The sequence below is a fragment of the Solanum stenotomum genome, chromosome 4, assembly GCF_019186545.1.
Source record: "Solanum stenotomum isolate F172 chromosome 4, ASM1918654v1, whole genome shotgun sequence".
Taxonomy (NCBI): Eukaryota; Viridiplantae; Streptophyta; class Magnoliopsida; order Solanales; family Solanaceae; genus Solanum; species Solanum stenotomum.
The window spans coordinates 22,734,011-22,754,279 of NC_064285.1; positions in this window are offsets into that span (position 1 = coordinate 22,734,011).

The window sequence follows — 20,269 nt, forward strand, 5'->3', positions numbered from 1 at the left end:
ATATATATATATATATATATATATATATTATCATCATTCAATATACGTGGAATATTGACCCATCTTAGAATCTTACCTTTTAATAAATCAAAACGATAATTAACATATACAGATCATAATAGTTATATCAACATTACTAATATAAGTACATTTAATAGTTTAGATAATATGCTTTTGTCAGCCAGTCTAAAGTAACTATCTTGTCACTCCCCGAGCCTACACCCCAGACGTGGCTGACACATGAGAACCATTGTTGACCCCAAGTGAACCCTTGGTCTGGCTTACTTACTCAGCGGAAGACTATATGCATATTTATAATGATCAAAACTTAGAATGTTTAAAAGTCAATATTCAACTTGGCCAAAATGGCAACCTCAAGTCTAAAAAATATAAGCTAATAATAAAGTTGTGACAAATGACTTTAACTAAATGACTCTCTATTTATGAAGCCTCTACACAACTGAGATGAATGTCGGGACAGGCCCACGACATCCTAATGAACTAATAATAAAACTGAAAGCAATAAAAGGAGTCCTCCAAAATGAAAAGAGGCTGACCAACTAACTCTGGAGTGCTCACTAGATCAACGATGTGCTGGATGCCGATCCTAGTTACTTGTGTCTGCATCATAATAAGATGCAGGCCAACATGCATCAGTACATTAAATGTACGAGTATGCTAGTTGGAATGCTAAACACAACATAGGCTTGAAAGAAATCTGAAGAACTTACCTGGGTCAACTCAACTCAACATAATTGAACTCAATTCAATATAAAGAAGTTGAAAACAACTGCAATATAACGAAAAGTTGTTTAAAACATGATGTTACCTCTGTGTGTATGCAAAGATACGCTATAACTCTGAAAATGTATGTAAAAATAAAATAAACTGTTTATATAAGAATACAATTACTTCTGTGGGAGTTTATCTAACCAACAACCATCATGTAAGAGCTATTATGATGATACATCATTTTTCCTCACGCTGCGAGGGCTGTCGTCTACCTTGCTGAGGGTATAGAACCTGAACTACTAAGTGGATTCACTAGTCTATGCTAAAAAGTACTAAAGGAATCATCTAAAAAGTATGACCCTTTTCTACCCATGGTGGCTACATGGTTTATGGGGGCTGTGAGTTGTATGAACTCTCCCCCATATTAGTGCTCAATACTACTCCCAAAAATAATATAATATTAGCTCTTATGTTTAAAAACATACTTCTTTTTGTGATTTAAGATTAGTGCTAAAAAACTTAGCTCAAAGGCTATCTTGGAAATCAAAGTTTCGTCTACTACTTCATTTAGAAAGCGATTACTCTTTTCTGAAACTAGCCCGAAGGATCTTTGGAAATTGAGGTTTCCTTTATTGTTTAAATGTGAAAACATTTTAACTCTTTGGGAATAAATAGTCCCCATATACTTTTGAAGAAATGAACTTGAAGCTTTAATCTTTACTCTTTAATCAACTTGAACTTTAAACAAAGTTAAAACATTTGTAAAGAACTTTTGGAAGACTCTAAGAACTTCTCTTGACTTTAATCTTAACTGCTCTTTACTCGACTCTTAACTGGTCCTTCAATTTAATTATGAATTCAAGGATTGTGATTTGTGATTGGAAAGATCTCATGATGTTTAGGAATGATTTTAGGAATGATTTTAGATGACTAAACATGAGAAAAGACCAAAAATCAATATTTGAGCGTGGGTCCACGACACAGGGACATACTTAATTTTTGGTTTCGAAAACAACTTTTGAGGTAGAATGTTCCGTGACCGCTCCGCTCCGCTCAACAATTTTTCTCAGTTTTGGGGAGTGGGTCCGCGATGTGGAGGCATGTTGAGATTCAACCGACGAAATTTCTTCTTCATTTTTCAGCTCTAAACCCTCTAAACTCCATGGGGTCTTTCCCGGAACAGTTAAATTCGATTAAATGCTCAAAGTACATCAGATTCTACTCAAAACCAAACCTAAAATCACGGATTCAGATCAAATAACTCCTCAACAATTTCAACAAATCAATAATTTAATAGAACTTCAACAAACCATCAAAAACTCAATTTCTAAGCTGTCAAGAGCTTAAATTTGCTGAAATAAATCATGATTGGCACGTGGGTGAATTAACTCAACACTATGTGATCTCACTTAACTTGTAGGGATCACTCCCGACGAAATCCACAAGCTAATCTCGACAAATCTTGAACGATTCTTGAACTTTCTTCTCCTTTCTCCTTTCTCCAAGCCCTAGTATGAAATTCACTTTTCTAAAACTGACTGAAATCTGAATTTACCCCAATTAAACTCCTCAAAACGAATTAATTATGTTGGGTAAGGAAAAGACCAAACTACCCTTCAAAAATCCGGATTTGGACTTTCCTAATTCCAACAACCCAATTTTCAAAGGGCAGAACTCACTCATACGAACTCAGAATGACACAAACTCAGCGGCGTTAGAAAGATCATTCCGAGATCTTTTCTACCATATCTAGAAGTACCTCTAACTCGTCTTGATCTAGAAGTTATGGCCGTTTGAAGTTGGCCAAAACTCAACTTTTCGTAACTTAAACAAACTTCCAAATTTTCATTATTTCCAAAAATGACTATTTCCAGTTCTTAGCTTCTTCCTAGATATTTCAAATTTTGAGATGTTACAATATCTCCCCCTTGGGAGCATTTTTCCTCGAATGAGATTACACTTTCTAGGCTAACGGTGGGAACATTAGGTTCAAACACCCAACAAGCAAATGTAACGAACAACATGCTCACTCATAATTTAAAGAGTACTAAGAAGAGAATTAGTACCTTTGTCTGCACTTTCTCTAGACTCAAAGAGATGTGGATATCTCTTCTCCATGTCCTATTCAACTTCCTAGGCAGCTTCCTCAATGAATGAATCCCTCCAAAGGACTGTGACTGATGCTACCTCTTTTGTTCTCAACTTGCAAACTTGGCGATCTAGAATCTGAACAGGAATCTCCTCATAAGATAAGCTATCCTTGATCCCAATTTTTTCAGTTGGTATGATCAATGAAGGATCACCCATGCACTTCTTCAACATGGAGATGTGAAACACCGAATGAACCGCGGCTAACTCTTGGGATAGCTCCAACTCATAAGCTACATTGTCAATCCTCTTGGATATTCGATAAGGTCCAATATACCGGGGACTAAGTTTACCTTTTTACCAAACCTCATAAAAGCTTTCATGGGTGAAACTTTAAGATATACCCAATCATCTACTTCGAACTCTAATGCGTTCTCCTAACATTAGTGTAGGATTTTCTCTGACCACTCTGTGTCATTTTCAACCTCTCTTGAATCACTTTTACCTTCTCCATAGCTTGATGAACTAGATTTGATCCTATCAACCCTGCTTCACCAACTTCAAACCATCCAATAGGAAATCTGCATTTTCTCCCATAAAGAGCTTCATATGGAGCCATCTGGATCCTAGAGTGGTAACTATTATTGTATTAAAATTCAATAAGGAGTAGGTGATCATCCCAATTACCTTTAAAATCAATCACACAGGCCCTCAACATATCCTCTAAGGTCTAAATAGTGCGCTCTGCTTGGCCATATGTCTGAGGATGAAAGGCAGTACTTAAGTTCACCTTTGAACCCAAGTTTTTCTGGAATGACTTCCAAAACTGTGCAGTAAATTGAGCACCCCTATATGATATAATCGAAACAGGGAATCCATGAATTCTTACCACCTCCACCTCCTGAATATATAACCTGTCATAATCCTCTGCTGAATGGGTGGTCTTTACCAGCAAAAAGTGGGTTGATTTTGTCATTCTGTTAACAATTGCCCAAATAGAATCATGCCGCCTGCGAGACCTTGGTAAACCTGTGATGAAGTCCATATTAATCATCTCCCACTTTCGTTCTAGAATTTCAAAATTCTGAGCCAAACCACCGGGCCTTTGGTGCTCTACTTTAACGTGTTGGCAATTTGGGCACTTAGCAACAAATTCTGCAATGCGCTTCTTCATACTATTCCACCAATACACCTCTTTCAAATCACGATACATCTTTGTGGAAACCAGATGAATGGAATATCTAGAGCTATGAGCCTTCTCCATGATCCTCTCTTGGAGTCCATTCACCATTGGTACACACAATCTACCTTGATATCTTAGTACGCCATCTCCCCTTTGTTCAAAAGCTAATATTTTTTGATTATGAGCATTTGCCTTCAATTCAAGCAAAATAGGGTCTTGGTCTTGCTTGCCTTTTACTTCTGACACTAATGATGATTCGGCCCCATTCATTACCACTACTCCTTCTTTTGTGGAATCCATAAGTCTGACTCCCAGGCGTGCAAGTCTATGCACATCTTTTGCTAACTCTCTCTTTTCTTCCTCAACATAGGCAATACAACCCATAGACAACGTGATTAAAGCATCAGCAACAAGATTAGCCTTACATGGGTGGTAAAGAATACTCATGTCATAATCCTTTAGTAATTCTAACCACCTCCTCTGTCTTAGATTGAACTCTTTCTTAGTAAACACTTACTGAAGGCTATTGTGATCGGTGAACACATCCACATGAACACCATAAAGGTAATGACACCATATTTCAAAGCAAATACTACATCAGCCAATTCTAAATCATGTGTTGGGTAGTTCTTCTCATAAACTTTCAACTGTCTGGATTGAAATTTTATGTAATGACCAATTTCGTATGATCATGTCATAATCTTCATATTACTTCTTATTCTTCTATACTTATAATTTGATAATATTATTTTATTCTTTGTAGTATCTTTTTATAGTGCTCTATCTTGTACATCTTGTATTCTACTTTTCTTGCAGTTTAATCATACAATTTTTTTTATGTATCACATAATGTAATAACGGAGAATAGTACAATCCATCGAAATGTTGTATTCAACAAAATACAATACAATATTTCCTCTTATTTAATTGTTTTTAGTCTGACTTTTTTTCATAAGGATCATACTTTTGGAGTTTGTGATACGCTCAAGTTACACCTCCCTAAAGAAGCATAAACGATCGTTACAAGGTAAAGAACCCAACTTGTAGGTTGGAGTCGATCCCACAAGGAAACTGGTTTAGACTTAACTTTAACTTACACTTATATTTGTTAGTCAAAGTACTTCCAGAAACAAGTAATAAAAGGGGGGGGGGGGGTTGTGAAACAAATTGTAAGAATTCAGTAAGTAATCAGTAAACAAAAGTCAATTTCGGTTGTTATCAAGATGAGAGAATTAACTAGGGTATACGTGTTCCCAACAAGTTCATAATGTAGTAATCCTAGTAATAGCAACCTTTCCTAGTGTACTACATGCAAAGTGATAAGTTAGGTATCTCTAAATTGTTGGTCTGGCATCTAGAGAATTTCACCCCGCGCCTTGGTCCGGCTAGGTGTGTATAATTTACTAACCCTTACCTTTCCCTCATATAAGACATCATAATCGATGTTTGGCTTAGTTATTACTTTTCACCAATCGACACTAGCATATTAGATAGTATCACACTAAATCTATGTTGATAATTCCTTGAAACCATTCTCTCAAACTCTTAGTGTTTAGGAACGTGTAAAAGTGGTTTAAATTAGATTAGACCCTTATTTGGTGGAGAAAAACGTTTTAGGCCTAGTGGGGTAAGCAAAAGACCAATACGCTTTCTTAAACGGAAGAAAAACCTTAATTAGAGCGGCTTCCCTCAAACAGCCATAACTTTTTACTCATAGCTCGAAATTTAGATAGCTTTGTGGTGTTGGAAAGAGGACTCACATAACTTCAATTTGATCCCTCATGGGCCACGTAACTCTTTATGTGCTAAAATATATTGTTGTTTGAAATTGACCCAAAACTAAAAACTAATTGAATTCTGAAGTGTGACAGAAAATAAGGTAATAACTCAACAGTTGATCACAAGGAACTAGACAAGAAAGACACCAATACAAGGAGTAACCAATTTAGATGAGGTAGACAAGGAAACAAAAATAATCATGAACTATAGATGTCACGACCCGATTTCTCAGGTCATGATGGCACCTACTATACCCCACCAATAGGTATGCCTAACCCATAGTCTAGATCCATAAGCAATAGACTACCAAGCGGAAGCCAACAACAAGAAGTAAGAGCATAGAACAAAGTGGAGAAAGGGTAATCAACAAAACCATCCCAAGACCCGACATCAGTTAATAGTTGAGCATCTAATCTGAAATAGGAGTACAAGGCTTTCATTATTACAACACACGTACATGGTCTCGCTAAATAAATACAAAGATTAAGCTTAGCCAAAACAAATGGAAACCAGTAGCTCTAGATGCCACAAACTCACCCTAATCCCTTAAATCCCAAGAATCATTATACGACTCAAAATAAACTGTGATAACTCAATTGCAATCTGCAGGGGCTAGAATCATAGTATGATTACCAAAAGTAGTACATATCAGGCAACAACCAACTGAGCTCAAAAGATAGTACAAGCATAAACAAAAAGTAATAAGAAAAGCATAGCACAAGTAGCTAAACATGAGATACTAAAGTAGCTAGGAAATAAAGAATAGAAATAGGAAACAAGGGGTGGAAATTCAGGTCAAGAACGCACATGTATCGTAAGCCTAATGACATAAACTCACACCACAAGTCATGGGGACCAAACGAACCATGCCCTTAGCCTAAAATGGCCCTTCAGGATTTGATGAAACCATCAGAGTTGCATTCTAAGACCATCTTCTTGAACTTTTGGCTAAAGTTAACCATCCAAGTTCAAAGGCTAAAAAATACAGATACTTGCACAAAATCAAACGAACGACCTAACGAACGAACTATCAATCCCATCATGTCATAATTATGACTACAAGAAAGCTCTAAAAACTAAAGGAATCGGAAAATAAAGAAAATGACCTGGAGGGTCATAACAATAGACATACTATCATTTTGAATCTAAACCCATCTAGATATAAATTATATCAGATTAAAAGAGACGAGAACTGAGTTAAGATAGAAAAAATCTCAGAAAGAAGAGCAATTCTTAAACATGAATCAAGAAACATATCATTCTTCATCACAACAAGATCAACATAAATAACTCATACTAGCAAAATTATAAGTTACTCTATAAACTAAACGACAGAATCGAAATCACAAAAGGAAATAATTAGGACTAAATCGAATCTACAACGAAGAAAATAACCCATTTACAAGCAAACCAGACAAAAGAAAAATAAACAAAGGGAAAAGTTTACCTTTTCCAGAGAAATGAGCAAGTGGACTTCACCACCATCAAAAGATGAGCAACGGTGAGCTCCAACGAAACTCCAATGATCGACAAGAGTGAAATTTTGGGTCTAAACATTTGCGGTTTTTTTTGTGAGAACATTGTTCTCTTCCCCAAAACTGTCAACTTTCAATTGCATAATATCTCATAATTTTTTCATAACTTTATTTATAGATACTTGAAATATTTTTAGCCGAATTTCCACACCCATATCCATAGAAGGATCTATATCCATGAATGTTAGAATTTGGATCATAGAGGGTCCGACCTCTAGATCTACATTTTTATCAGACATCTGCACCAGAGTCCGAGCAACATAGGGTCTAACTACGGAGTTAAAGATCCCATGATAGGCCCTTATAGGAATATACTCTGTTGTGGAAATCCCCTAAAAATGTGGTGATGGTTAGGGGAGCAACATGAACGGGAAAATCTAAAGTTTCCATAGATCTAGCCAACAATTTTCTAGTAGAAGTTGTGAATAGTGACAAAACAGAAGTGTACAAAAGGACTTGATATATAGTCAGAAATAAGGAGACTTTGGATGTAGTACTCTTTTTCCAGAGAATGACATATGACAACCCTATATAAGGACCTCTACTGAAATTGAATCAGCTAATAGATTTATGGAAAGGCTATATCTTACCGTCCGGTTGGACCCATTACAATCACCGCCTTATGCTTTTTATGAAAGGAACCATATATAGTTAGATCTCTAAAAAACTAACAAAAGTCATTATATAAAAGTGTTACCAAATCTGTAAACAAGAAGGAATACTTCAAGTTTTCAATGTTCTGTTTCTTTTTTTTTTTGTGAAGCAATGTTGTTTTGATGCATATATCTCTCTATATATTGTAAGAAAAATTCTTGTAATCGGCCAAGACAGGTCTTTTTGAACACTTGGCAGCTTTTGATTCCTTTTTATTTTTACCCAGAGCTGCCACGACATTTATCTTGTTGGCCTTGAATTTGCTTGAAACGTCGTGTCATTAGACGCTCGACATGAGTTTAGGCCTTAAACTAAAAGGGACTTTGTCTTAAAAGAATAAAAATGGAATTATATATTTTTTTAAAATATAAGACATATGACCTGATAAATAATAAAATGGGTGTATTAATTTTTATTTGGAGGGTTGCTATCGTTATAATGTATTGTATCCTTAGCTTAAATATCATGTGTATTTTTATTGTTGATTAAATTTTATTGTATAATATATCGATTAAATTTGTTGTTAGATAACGACATAAATTCAAATTTTATCTAATGACCAATTTGGTATGATCATGTCATAATCATGATGGCACCTACTACAGCCCGCCAGTAGGTAATCCTAACCCATAGTCCGGAGTCATAAGCAATTGACTACCAAGAGAAAGACAACAACAAAAAAGTAAGAGCATTTAACAACACAGGGAAAGATAATTAACAAAACCACCCCAAGACTCGACATCAGCTAGTAGTTGATCATCTAAGTTAAAATATGAGTACAAGGCTTTCACAATTAAGTACAGGTTGTCTCTAAATACAATATAAAGACTAAGCCTAGCCAAAACAAACGTAAACTAGTAGCTCCAGATGCCAGGAGCTCACGCTAATCTTCGACATCCTAAGATTCTCGTTACGACTCAAAATCAATGGTGATACCTTATATGCAATCTGCAAAGGGTAGAAGTGTAGTATGAGTACCAAAAAGAGTACTCATCAGGAAACGACCGATTGATCTCAAAATATAGCAAAAGCGTAAACACCAAGTAATAAGAAAACCATAAAACAAGTAACTAAACATTAAGATACTAAAGTAGCCAAGAAATAAATAATAGAAATAGGAAACAAGGGGTAAAACATAGGGTTCACAACACACCTGGATCGCAAGCCTAACGACACAAACTCACACCAGAAGTCCCGAGGCCCAAACAAATCATGCCCCTAGCCTAAAATATCTCTTCAGGAGATGATGAAACCATCATAATTGCATTTTGGGACTATCTTTCTTAACTTCTGACTGAAGTCAACCATCCAAGTACAAAGGCACCAAAATACGCAAACTTACAAAATCCAAACGAATGACCCGATGATCGAATTATCAGTCCCATCAAGTCATAAATATTACTACATGAAAGCTCTTAACAATAAAAAGATCGGAAAAAAATGGAAATGATCTAGTGGGTCATTGCAATAGACATACTATTATTTGGAATCTAAACCCATCTAGAACAAGATTATATCATATTAAAAGAGACAAGAACTAAGCTACGATCGAAACAACCGCAGAAAAAAGAGCAAATCTTAACCATGAATCAAGACTCATTGCATTATTCATAACAACAAGAGCAACATAAATAACTCATACTAGCAAAATAATAAGTTACTCTATAAACTAAACTGAAGAATAGATATCACGAAAGAAAATAATTAGCACTAAATCTAACCTACAACGAAGCAAATAACCTATTTACAAGCATAGTAGACAAAAGAAAAACCAACAACAGGAAGAGTTTACCTTTTCCAGAGCAATGAGCAAGTGGACTTCACCACCATCAAAAGATGAGCTCTAGTGAGCTCCAACGAAGATCCAATGAACGACAAGAGTAAAATTTTAGGTCTAAACCTTTGTGGTATTTTGGTGAGAACACCGTTGTCTAACCCAAAACTGTCAACTTCGAATTGCATAATATCTCATATTTTTTCATTACTCTATTTATAGATACTTGAATTACTTTTAGCCGAATTCCCGCACCCTTATCCATACAAAGATCTGTATCCACGAATGTTAAAATTGGATCATAGAGGATCTGACCTCTAGATCTGCAAAAAAAAAAAGTAAACTCTAGATCTGCATTTTTATTGGACATCTGCACGCGATTCTGTCACGCCCCGAGCATACCCTGGACGTGGCCGGCACTCGAGAACTATTGTTGGCCCCAAGCGAACCCTTGGTCAGGTTTAATTACTCAGCGGAAGACTTTAAACATTAAGAAAAGGATTCATATGCTAAATAACTCAACTGTCTCAAACTGAAATCATATTGTTTTAAAAATAAATATTTAACTTAGCCAAAATGCCAACTCAAATTTGCACATAAGCCAATAAAAAATTGATGAAGAATGAACTAACATATGACTGACTATCTATAAAGCCTCTAAAACAACTGAGATGGATGTTAGGACAGGCCCACGACATCCTAATGAACTAAAATGATAAAGTAATGAAAAAGGGGATCCACCGAAATGCAAGGAGGCTCACCAACAACTCTGAAACTCAACTGGATCAACGATGCGCTGGATGCTGATCCTGGTTACCTGCGTCTGCATCATAAGACGATGCAGGCCAACTATCATCTGTACATTGAATGTAAGAGTATGCTAGTTCGAATGCTAAACATAACTTAAGCTTGAAAAGAATTCTGAAAGAAACACTTACCTGGATCAACTCAACTCAACTGATTTCAATATATAGCAGTGTAAATAAATACAGTATAAAGAAAAGCTTTAAAACATGGTTTTCAACTCTTTGTATTTAGAAATACAATAATAACTCTGTATGTATGTAAAAATACAATATGAACTATGTTTGTATATGAAAATAAAACTATTTCTAATGTATATAAAAATACAAAATACTGTTGTGTGAGTTTCTTTAACCGACAACCATTACTTAAGAGCTATAGTGATGATACAACGTTTTACCTCACGCTGCCAAGGACCGTCCTATACCTTGCCGGGAGTGTAGAACCTAACTCACTAAGTGGATCCACTAGTCTATGCTATAAGGCACTAGGGTTTATCTAAAAAGTATGACCCTTTTCTACCTATGATGGCTACATGTTTTATGGGGGATGTGGGTTATCTGAACACTTGCCCATATCAGTGCTCAATACTACTCCAAAAATATGACACTAGCTCTTTATGTTTAAAAACATACTTCTTTCTATGATTTGAGATTAGTGCTCAAAAACATAGCTCAAAGGCAGAAATCAAAGTTTCCCCTATTGCTTCATTTAGAAAGCGATTACTCTTTTTTGAAAACTAGCCCGAAGGCTCTTTGGAAATTGAGGTTTCCTTTCTTGTTTAAATGCGCAAACATTTTAAACTCTTTGCGAATACATGGACCCCATATACTTTTGGAGAAATGAACTTCAACTTTACTCTTTACTGAACTCAAAGCTTAAGTCTTAAAATAAAGTTAAAATGTTTGCAAAAGACTTTTAGAAAACTTTAAGAACTTCTCTTGACTTTGACCTTAACTGCTCTTGACTTGACTCTTAACTAGTCCTTGAATTGAATTATGGATTCAAGGATTGTGATTTGTGATTGGAATACTCTCATGATGTTTAGGAATGATTTTAGATAGCTAAACATGACAAAAGATCAAAAATCAATATCTGAGGGTGGGTCTGTGATGTGGAGAAGCATTTTAATTTTGGTTTCGAAAATAACTTTTGAGGCGGAACGGTCTATGACCGCTCCTCAACATGAAACAACTTTTCCTAAATCTGGGGACTAGCTCCGCGACGTGGAGACAATATCAAATTTCAACTGACGAAATTTCTTCTTCGTTTTCCAGCTCTAAAACCTCTAAACTCCATGGCTTCTTTCCCCAAACACTTAGAATTAATTAAATGTTCAAAGTACATCAGTTTCTACTCAAACTCAAACGTAAAATCATGGATTCGGATCAAAAAACTCCTCAACGATTTCAACAAACCAATAATTTAATAGAACTTCAACAAACCCATCAAGAACTCAATTTTTAAGCTTTCAAGAACTTAAATTTTCTGAAATAAATCATGATTGACACGTGGGTGAACTAGCCCAATGCTATGTGATCTCACATTCCTTGTAGGGATTACCCCCGACGAAATTCACAAGCTAAACTCGACTATCTTGACGAATCTTGCTTCTCTTCTCCTTTCTCCTCTTCTTTCCTCTCTTCTCCAAGCCCTAGCATATTTTGGTAAAAGCGTAAAATGATCTAATTCTGTTTAAACCCTAACTTAATTACCAAAAATGAAATAAAATAATTGGGCAAGGAAAATACCAAACTACCCTTTAAAAATCCGAATTGGACTTTTTTTATTCGAACTGCCCAACTTCCGAAGGGTGTAACTTACTCATATGAACTCAAAATCGTGCAAACTTGGCGGCGTTGGAAAGCTCATTTCAATAGATTTCTAACCATATCTATAATTACACTAAATCATCTTGAGCTACGAGTTATGGCCGTTTGAAGTTGACCAAAACTCAACTTTTTTTAACTTGAACAAATTTCTAGATTTCCTTTCTTTCAAAAAATGGCTATTTCCAAGTATTAGCTTCTTCCTAGTTACTTCAAATTGCGAGATGTACAGAGTCTGAGCAACATTGGGTCTTACTATGGAGTGAAAGATCCTGTGATAGCCTCTTATGCGAATACGCTCTTGAGTGGAAATCCCCTGAAAAGGTGGTGATAGTTATGGGAGCAACAAGAATGGGAAATCTAAACTTTCCACCGATCTAGCCAACCATTTTCCAATAAAAGTTGTGAATAGGGACAAAATAAAAGTGTACAAAAGTACTTGATATGTAGTCACAAATAAGGAGACTGTGGATGTAGTACTGTTTTCCTAGAAAATGACATATCGCGACCCTATATCAGGACCTCTATTGAAAATGAATTGGCTAATAGATCAATGGAAAGGCTAGATCTTCCCGTCCTATTGGACCCATTACAATCAGCGCCTTATATTTTTTTTTGAAAGAAACCATATATTGTTAGATCTCTAAAAAACATACAATATTCATTGTGTAAAATGTTATTAAATTTGTAAACAAGAAGGAATACTTCAAGTTTTCAATGTGTTGTTTCATTCTTTTTTTTTTGTAGAAGCAATGTGGTTTTGATGCATGTATCTCTCTAAATATTGTAAAAAAATTGCTTGTAATTGGCCAAGACACGCCTTTTGGAACACTTGGCAGTTTTTGATTCGTTTTTATTTTTACTCAGAGTGCCACGACATTTAAACACATGGCATCATCTTGTTGGCCTTGAATTTGCTTGAAAAGTCGTGTCATTAGCTGGGCGGCATAAGTTTGGGACATAAATGGACTTTGGGTTAAAATAATAAAAAAGGAATTATATAATTTGTAATAAATTTAGGGGTCGTTTGGTAGGGAGTATTAGGAGAATTTGTACTTGTATTATGTGTGGTACTATGTAGTAGTATGTTTGGTAGGAATTTTGGGCCTATATATAACTAATCCATGGATTAGTTGTACACTCTCCATGGCATTATAGGGGGTATAACTAATACCTTTCACTTGGTGGTATTCACAATATATGAGATTTAATACCATGAATTAATATATGTAAAGACAAAACTACACCCTCAAATCCTTTCATTTTATTTATTTTCTTCGTTTTATGTTTTATATTTGTAATATTAATTTTTTTAAAATCGATTAGCTTACAAACTTTATTATTTAAATAGAGTTATTTGTTGCTAAAATATGAGTTATTTAATCTAATTATTATTAATCTAAAACATTATTATCGAACTAATATGCTAATGTTGATGTATGAATTTAAGAGCTATTTTTGCTATTTAAAAACATCTTGAGTATAAAAACAGTTTAATTTATTTTGCTATTTTTTTAAGTTTATAATAAAGAGTGATTTTTTATGATTAAAGTTCTAAGAATGATTTTATTGATGTAAAACAATTTTCAATAACTTTTTTCTATAAGTTCTTATAGTTGTGTGACCTTTTGAGATATTACCTTCAATTTATTAAGATGACAATTATTTACTCTCAAATAGTTTAAGTGAGAAAATAGTGAACTTTCATGATAAAATTTTCCTTCTCCTAGCTAGTTAAATGGCTATAAAAAAAATATTCTTTGTCAATTATCTACCTTGACTCAATTACATGAAATAGAATCTCATAATAACTCAAGGGTATAATTGGAAAGAAAATTTTTTGTAGAGTTTTAAACCGCACACAAAATTAGGTAGGAAACAACGAACCAAACACTTGATAAAAATTATCCATGCATTACTAATCCAAGCATTACCAATCCCTGCATTACTAATCCCTACACTATTGATCTTTGTACCAAACGACCCCTTAAGACATTAGACCGGATAAATAATAAAAATCGACATATTTATTTAATTTGGATTGTTGTTGATGTATGATGTATTGTATTGTTAGTTTAAATATCATGTATATTTTGATTGTTAATTAAATTGTATTGTATCATATAACGATTCAATTAAACATTAGATAACGACATAAATTCAAATTTTATCAAATGACCAATTTGGTATGATCATGTCATAATCTTAATATTTCTTCTTAGTCGTCTTTACATATAATTTAATAATCTTATTTTATTCTTTGTAGTATCTTTTTATAGTAGGTCTATCTCATAGTCTACTTTTCTTGTAGTTTAATCATTCAAATTTTTTTTTTATGTATCACGTAATTTAATAATGGAGAACAATGCAATCCATCCTAATGTTGTATACAACAAAATACAATAAAATATATCCCTCTTATTTAATTGTTTTTAGTCGGACTTTTTTTCATAAAGATCATACTTTTGGAGTTTGATTCAAAATTTAAAGTACCAAAAAAAAAATATTTCGTTAATTTGTTGTTTAGTGTCCGGGAGATTTGAATCTATTAGTCCAAAAAAATAAAGTAAACAAACTCATACTCATTTGAAGTTAAATCTGACAGATGTGATTTTTGTGCTACTATATTTCAAATAATATTTTTTTATGTTAAAACATAGCTAAGTGACTTTTGGTACACACACACACACACACATATATATATATATATATGTATATATATATATATCTTCTAATCTTGGGATGTCGAAGATACCAATGATCGATAAGTTGATATCGAGGACGTCAAGCATGACTTCATCTTTGAGTGGAGAAGATGTGACGTTACTAACAATATTTGTTCCTGTGGTCTAGAGGTGTAATTTAGTGACCGGAAGAGTTGTCTTCCAATGGTGGATGTAAATTCGCCATTAGATCAGTACAACTTTCCAGCAATAAAATCTCATTTGCATATATTTGGATGTGAAGAGTTTTTTGATGGGTAAAAGAACATTTTAAGTTTAAGAAATCTTTAGACATATTGTTCTCTTCTTTGGCTGTCTCGAGCCACTGGTTGCCGGAGTTCACTGGATTTGGATTATCACAATAATGAAAAGTGTAAAGTAAAGAGTTGTCAAAAATATTGAAAGCCTTAAATCATTCAACTTTTGATAAAAAAAATTGAGAATGTCATTGAGCCGCCACTTAATTGTTAAAGGAAAATCAAGAAACATTTCATTTAATCCCAAAAAGATCTAGAATAGAAAAATCTTTCTAAGTCCAAAGAACATGTACATGGTTCCTATTTCCATATCATGAAGGTGTTATCACTTGAAATGTCTGCTAACCATATGCGGTTATCCGGCGAATCATTTATTTGACTAAAACTTGATGTATTTTATTTTTATTTAAAACATGCTATAAGAGAAACTTGAATTGGTTATTTAAAGAAACTTTGAGTTCATTTTTAAGAAATTGAACAAGTGATCAACAAAAATTGATTATCATTCAAAAATGATTAGTGAAAGAATTTGACGAAGTAAAGATACTTTGAAACCCAAAAATGAAAAGTTTACTAAAAAAATCATTCAAGTTACAACTAATATGTTAGGATCAAGTGCTTACCATCATGCCAAAAGTTATAGCCGATATCGAAGGCGCAACTTTATTTCATAACTAAGTCCACCAAGGAAGCCCCATGTTCGATTATGACTGCGACCCAGGCCACCCAGCCCCTCGTGGGCCTTGCCATAGGCAGGATGTTGACATTACTCAACAATCCCCCTCCCAACATATGCCTCATGCAAATTGTTGCTCTTAGGAATCGAACCCACGACATTTGCTCTGATACCACTTGTTAGGATCAAGCTCTTACAATCATGCCAAAAGCTATAGCTGATAGAAAAGAGGCAACTTTATTTCTTAACTGAGTCCACCAAGCAAGCACCATGTTTGATTATGATTCTGACCTAGCCCACCCAGCCCCTCGTGGGCCTTGTCATAGGCAGGATCTTGACATTACTCAACATAATAGAACTTAAATGAAATAATTATAACTGTAAACTAAACTTACAATATAAATAAATCTAACTAAAATTTACGATGGAAATAATTAACTAGAATTGAAAATGAAGAATTAAGCTGAAGAGGGGTTTAGAAGAGCCCAGATTGGAGACTCAAGTTTTTTGGGTCTTTGCCCATTTAATTTGAAGTTGCAATTTCTTAGCCTTAACCCCACAATATTAGCTTTCCGATCGTTTCATATTAGCTTCCTTTTTAAACTTCAAGCGTTGGCAGACTAAATCAGAAAAATTTGGGCCTACGTGGTCCAACATCAAAATGCAAAGTGGAAATAGGGAGTTCAGTAGAATGTGTTCATGCACCAAAATGGTAAAGATAAGCATCCATTAGTGATAGGAAATTAAAATTATTTAAAGATACACAAGCAACCATGGATATGAGACTGAAAAAAGAAAATGTCAAGCCCCGAGTCTACACCCTGGACATGGCCGGCACTCAAGAACCATCGTTGATCCCCAAACGAATCCTTGGCCTGACTCACTACTTAGTGGAAGACTTACTCAAGTAAAATGGGAATTCCAACAACAAAATCTATCTCATAAAGTCTCAAAACAACTCAACATCAATAAATGTTTGAAAGTACTTATATAAATATCAATAATAATCTCCAAGTCTCAAAATATCAACAAGGGGAAAGAGTGAAAGAATCCTCAACTACTACTATATATGAAGCCTCTAAATAATGCGATAGATGTCGAGACAAAACCCACAACATCTTAACAAAGCTAAAAATGTAAATATGGAACCCTTCAGAAAGTAAAGTGGCTCAACAAAGCTAACTGAAATGCAAATGGTATCAACGGAGCACCTGTTGATGACCATGAACACCTATATCTGCTTCATAAAAAGATGCAGGTCGAATGACGTCAATACATTGAATGTACGCCTATGTAAGGGGAAGCTGAAAGCAATAGTTAATTGAACTGACAAATCATAACTCTTTAAGACATTACATTTTCTCAATTTGAGGTAATTACCCAAAATATCCTCTTAAAAGAGATTATACACTAAAACTACTCTAAACTTATAAACTCATTTAGAAATTGGTGAACCTTTCTTTTAAATGTAAAATTATTACATAATTGGGAATACTTAGTTCCCTTCTACTCATTATGAAACATGAAACTCAACTCTCTTCAACCTCATACTCATTTACTAAAGACTTAGTTCAAATCTTTAGTTAATTGCAAAAGGGTTCTCAACTTTGACTTGAAAGGTCCTCTTGAACTTTCCTCTTTAACTTTACTTTAATTTAAAAAATGTAATTAAGAGATGTGATTAGGATAGGCATGATCTCTCAAGAACTAATGAAGACTTTAAGAGTGAATATAAAGAAGAGAATGCAGGTACAGTTCGAGGAAACACACCTAGAAAGTAGGACAGAAAAGTAAGGGACCTTGCAACCCTGGCGCATTGAGTGGCACAGAATGCCAACCCCTAATCTAATGGACAGTGTTTGGGGCGCACTGAGTAGCACGTTGCGTCAGGCCCCAAACTACTGGACAGTGGTCCTGGCACAATTGTAACATCCGGTAGGTTAAAATAACTATGAAGAGGCTTAAAAAATAGGAAATAGTCATTTTTGAAATAAAATTCTAAATCTGAAAATTATGTTAAGTGTGGGAAATCAGTGAGTTTTGGCCAACTTTGAGCAGCCATAAAACCTAGCTCAGGATGAGTTAGGAGTAGTTCCAGTTATGATTGTGAAGCTTGTGGAATGATCTTTCCAACGCCACCGAGTTTTCTCGATTCTGAGTTCGTATGAGCGAGTTATGCCCTTTGAAAGTTGGGCAGTTGGCAGGGAATCCATCCGGAAATTTTAAGGGCATTTTGGTCTTTTCCCTAGCTATTTCTTTTGGGGTTATATTGTTGTGTTAGGATGATTTTTGGATCATTTGGTCCCATTTTAAAGAATGAGAGCTAGGGCTTGTGAGTGAAGAGGAGAAGAAGAGGAGAAGAAGAGAAGAAATGGGAGATCTAACAAGTTTCCGTCAAAGACCGTCGTGGATATCGTCGGGGGTGATCCCTACTAGGTATGTGAGTTCTTAGTGTTGGGTTGATACGTTCCCCCAAACACCAAACTCAATTTTTTTTTTCTGAGAAAAGATTGGATATGTTGTTGAAGTTGTCGGGTTGTGTTGTTGGTGTTGGTGATTGTGTTGTTGAAGTCCCTTGTTGATTTGGGCATGTTTCCGGTTGTGTTTGGGTTGAAATCTATTGTATGTTGAGGGATTGATGATTTTAAATGTTTGGGGCTGGAAACCTTGAAGTTTAGAAGGTTTAGAGTTGGAGAAAAGAAGGAGAAAAGTCGAAGTTGTCGGGGAAAAAGGGTGGCGTGTCGCGCCTTGCAGAGCGCCCCAAGAAGTGTTCTAAACTTCACCCCTTGGGGTGCCGCACCCTGCAGAGTGCATCAGCTGGGCTTTTGAGCTTCGAGGGCTGGCGCTCCGCGCCTTGCAGAGCGCCAAGGACGCCAAGTTCCCCCTTTCTTTTCACACTTTCTCATGCATGTTCCTTCGTATTGTACCTATGTTTTATCGTTGTTTCCAACACTCTAAGGTACATTTAGACATCCCGAATTCATCCATAACCATGTGATCATATACCTTGAATCCATAGTTCAATTCAAGGAAAGTTAGGATCGAAGTTAAGGGAAGTTAGAGTCAAGTCAAGAATAGTTAAGAAGTAAGTCCAAGCAAGTCTCTAAAGCTTTTGAAGAGTCTTTATTAAATGTTTTACCTTTGTTTAAGGTTCAAGTTCATGTCGAGTAAAGAGTATAGAGTTCAAGCCAAGTGAAGAGTACGAAGTTTCAAGTTAAGTCAAGAGCATAAAGTCGAGTCCATTTCTCGAATGTTATTAGGGAACTATATATTTCCAAAAGAAGTTTCTAAATGTTTTTACATTTGATTAAGAAAGGAACATCAATTCCAAGAAAGCCTTTGGGATAGTTTTTGAGCAATTATCTCAAACTAAAGAAAGATGTATTTAAAACACTTATGAGCTAAAGTATATTTTTTGGGAGTAGTCTTGAGCACCGAGGTGGGGACACAAGTTCAACTCAACTCTCCATAAGAACCATGCGGCCAACATGGGATTTTCTCGGGTCATACTTTTTAGATGATCACGAAAGTTAAGCTAGTGGATCCACTTAGTAAAGATAACTTCCTATATCACGGCCAGGAATAGGATAGTCCTTAGGCAACGTGAGGTAAAACGTTGTACCACCACTAGGGCTCATAGTGGTGGTTGTCGGTTAAAGAATCTCCCACTAAGGTTATATTACTTTTATATAAGTAAAGTTGAGTTTGTTATTGTTTTTTCATTAACGAGCTAAGTTGTTTACACTATTTTGCAAGCTTTATATATTGCATATGTCTTATTGCTTTATATATTGAGTTCAGTTATTCATAAGTCGAACAGAGCCAAGGTAAGTGTTCTCTTGTACCCTTTTTAAGCTTAAGTTGCGGTTTAGCTTTCCATCTCACATACTCGTACATTCAATGTACTGATGCCAGTTGGCCTGCATCTTATGACGATGCAGATACAGGTACCCCAAATCAGCATCCTGCACGTCGTTGATCCAGCTGATCACTCCAGAGTCAGTAGTAAGCCTTCTTGCATTCCGGAGGACTCAATTATTTTGTATTCTTAGTCTTGTTTTATTAGGGTGTTGCGGGGTCTGTCCCAACATCCATCTCAGTATTCTAGAGGCTTCATGGACAGTTAGTCAATTAGTTTCGAGTCTCTCATCGATGCATATATGTAAATATTCTATTTTGAGATTTGAGTTGCCTTTGTGGCCAGATTTTATAAGTTAAGTTGTTTTGTAACCTTG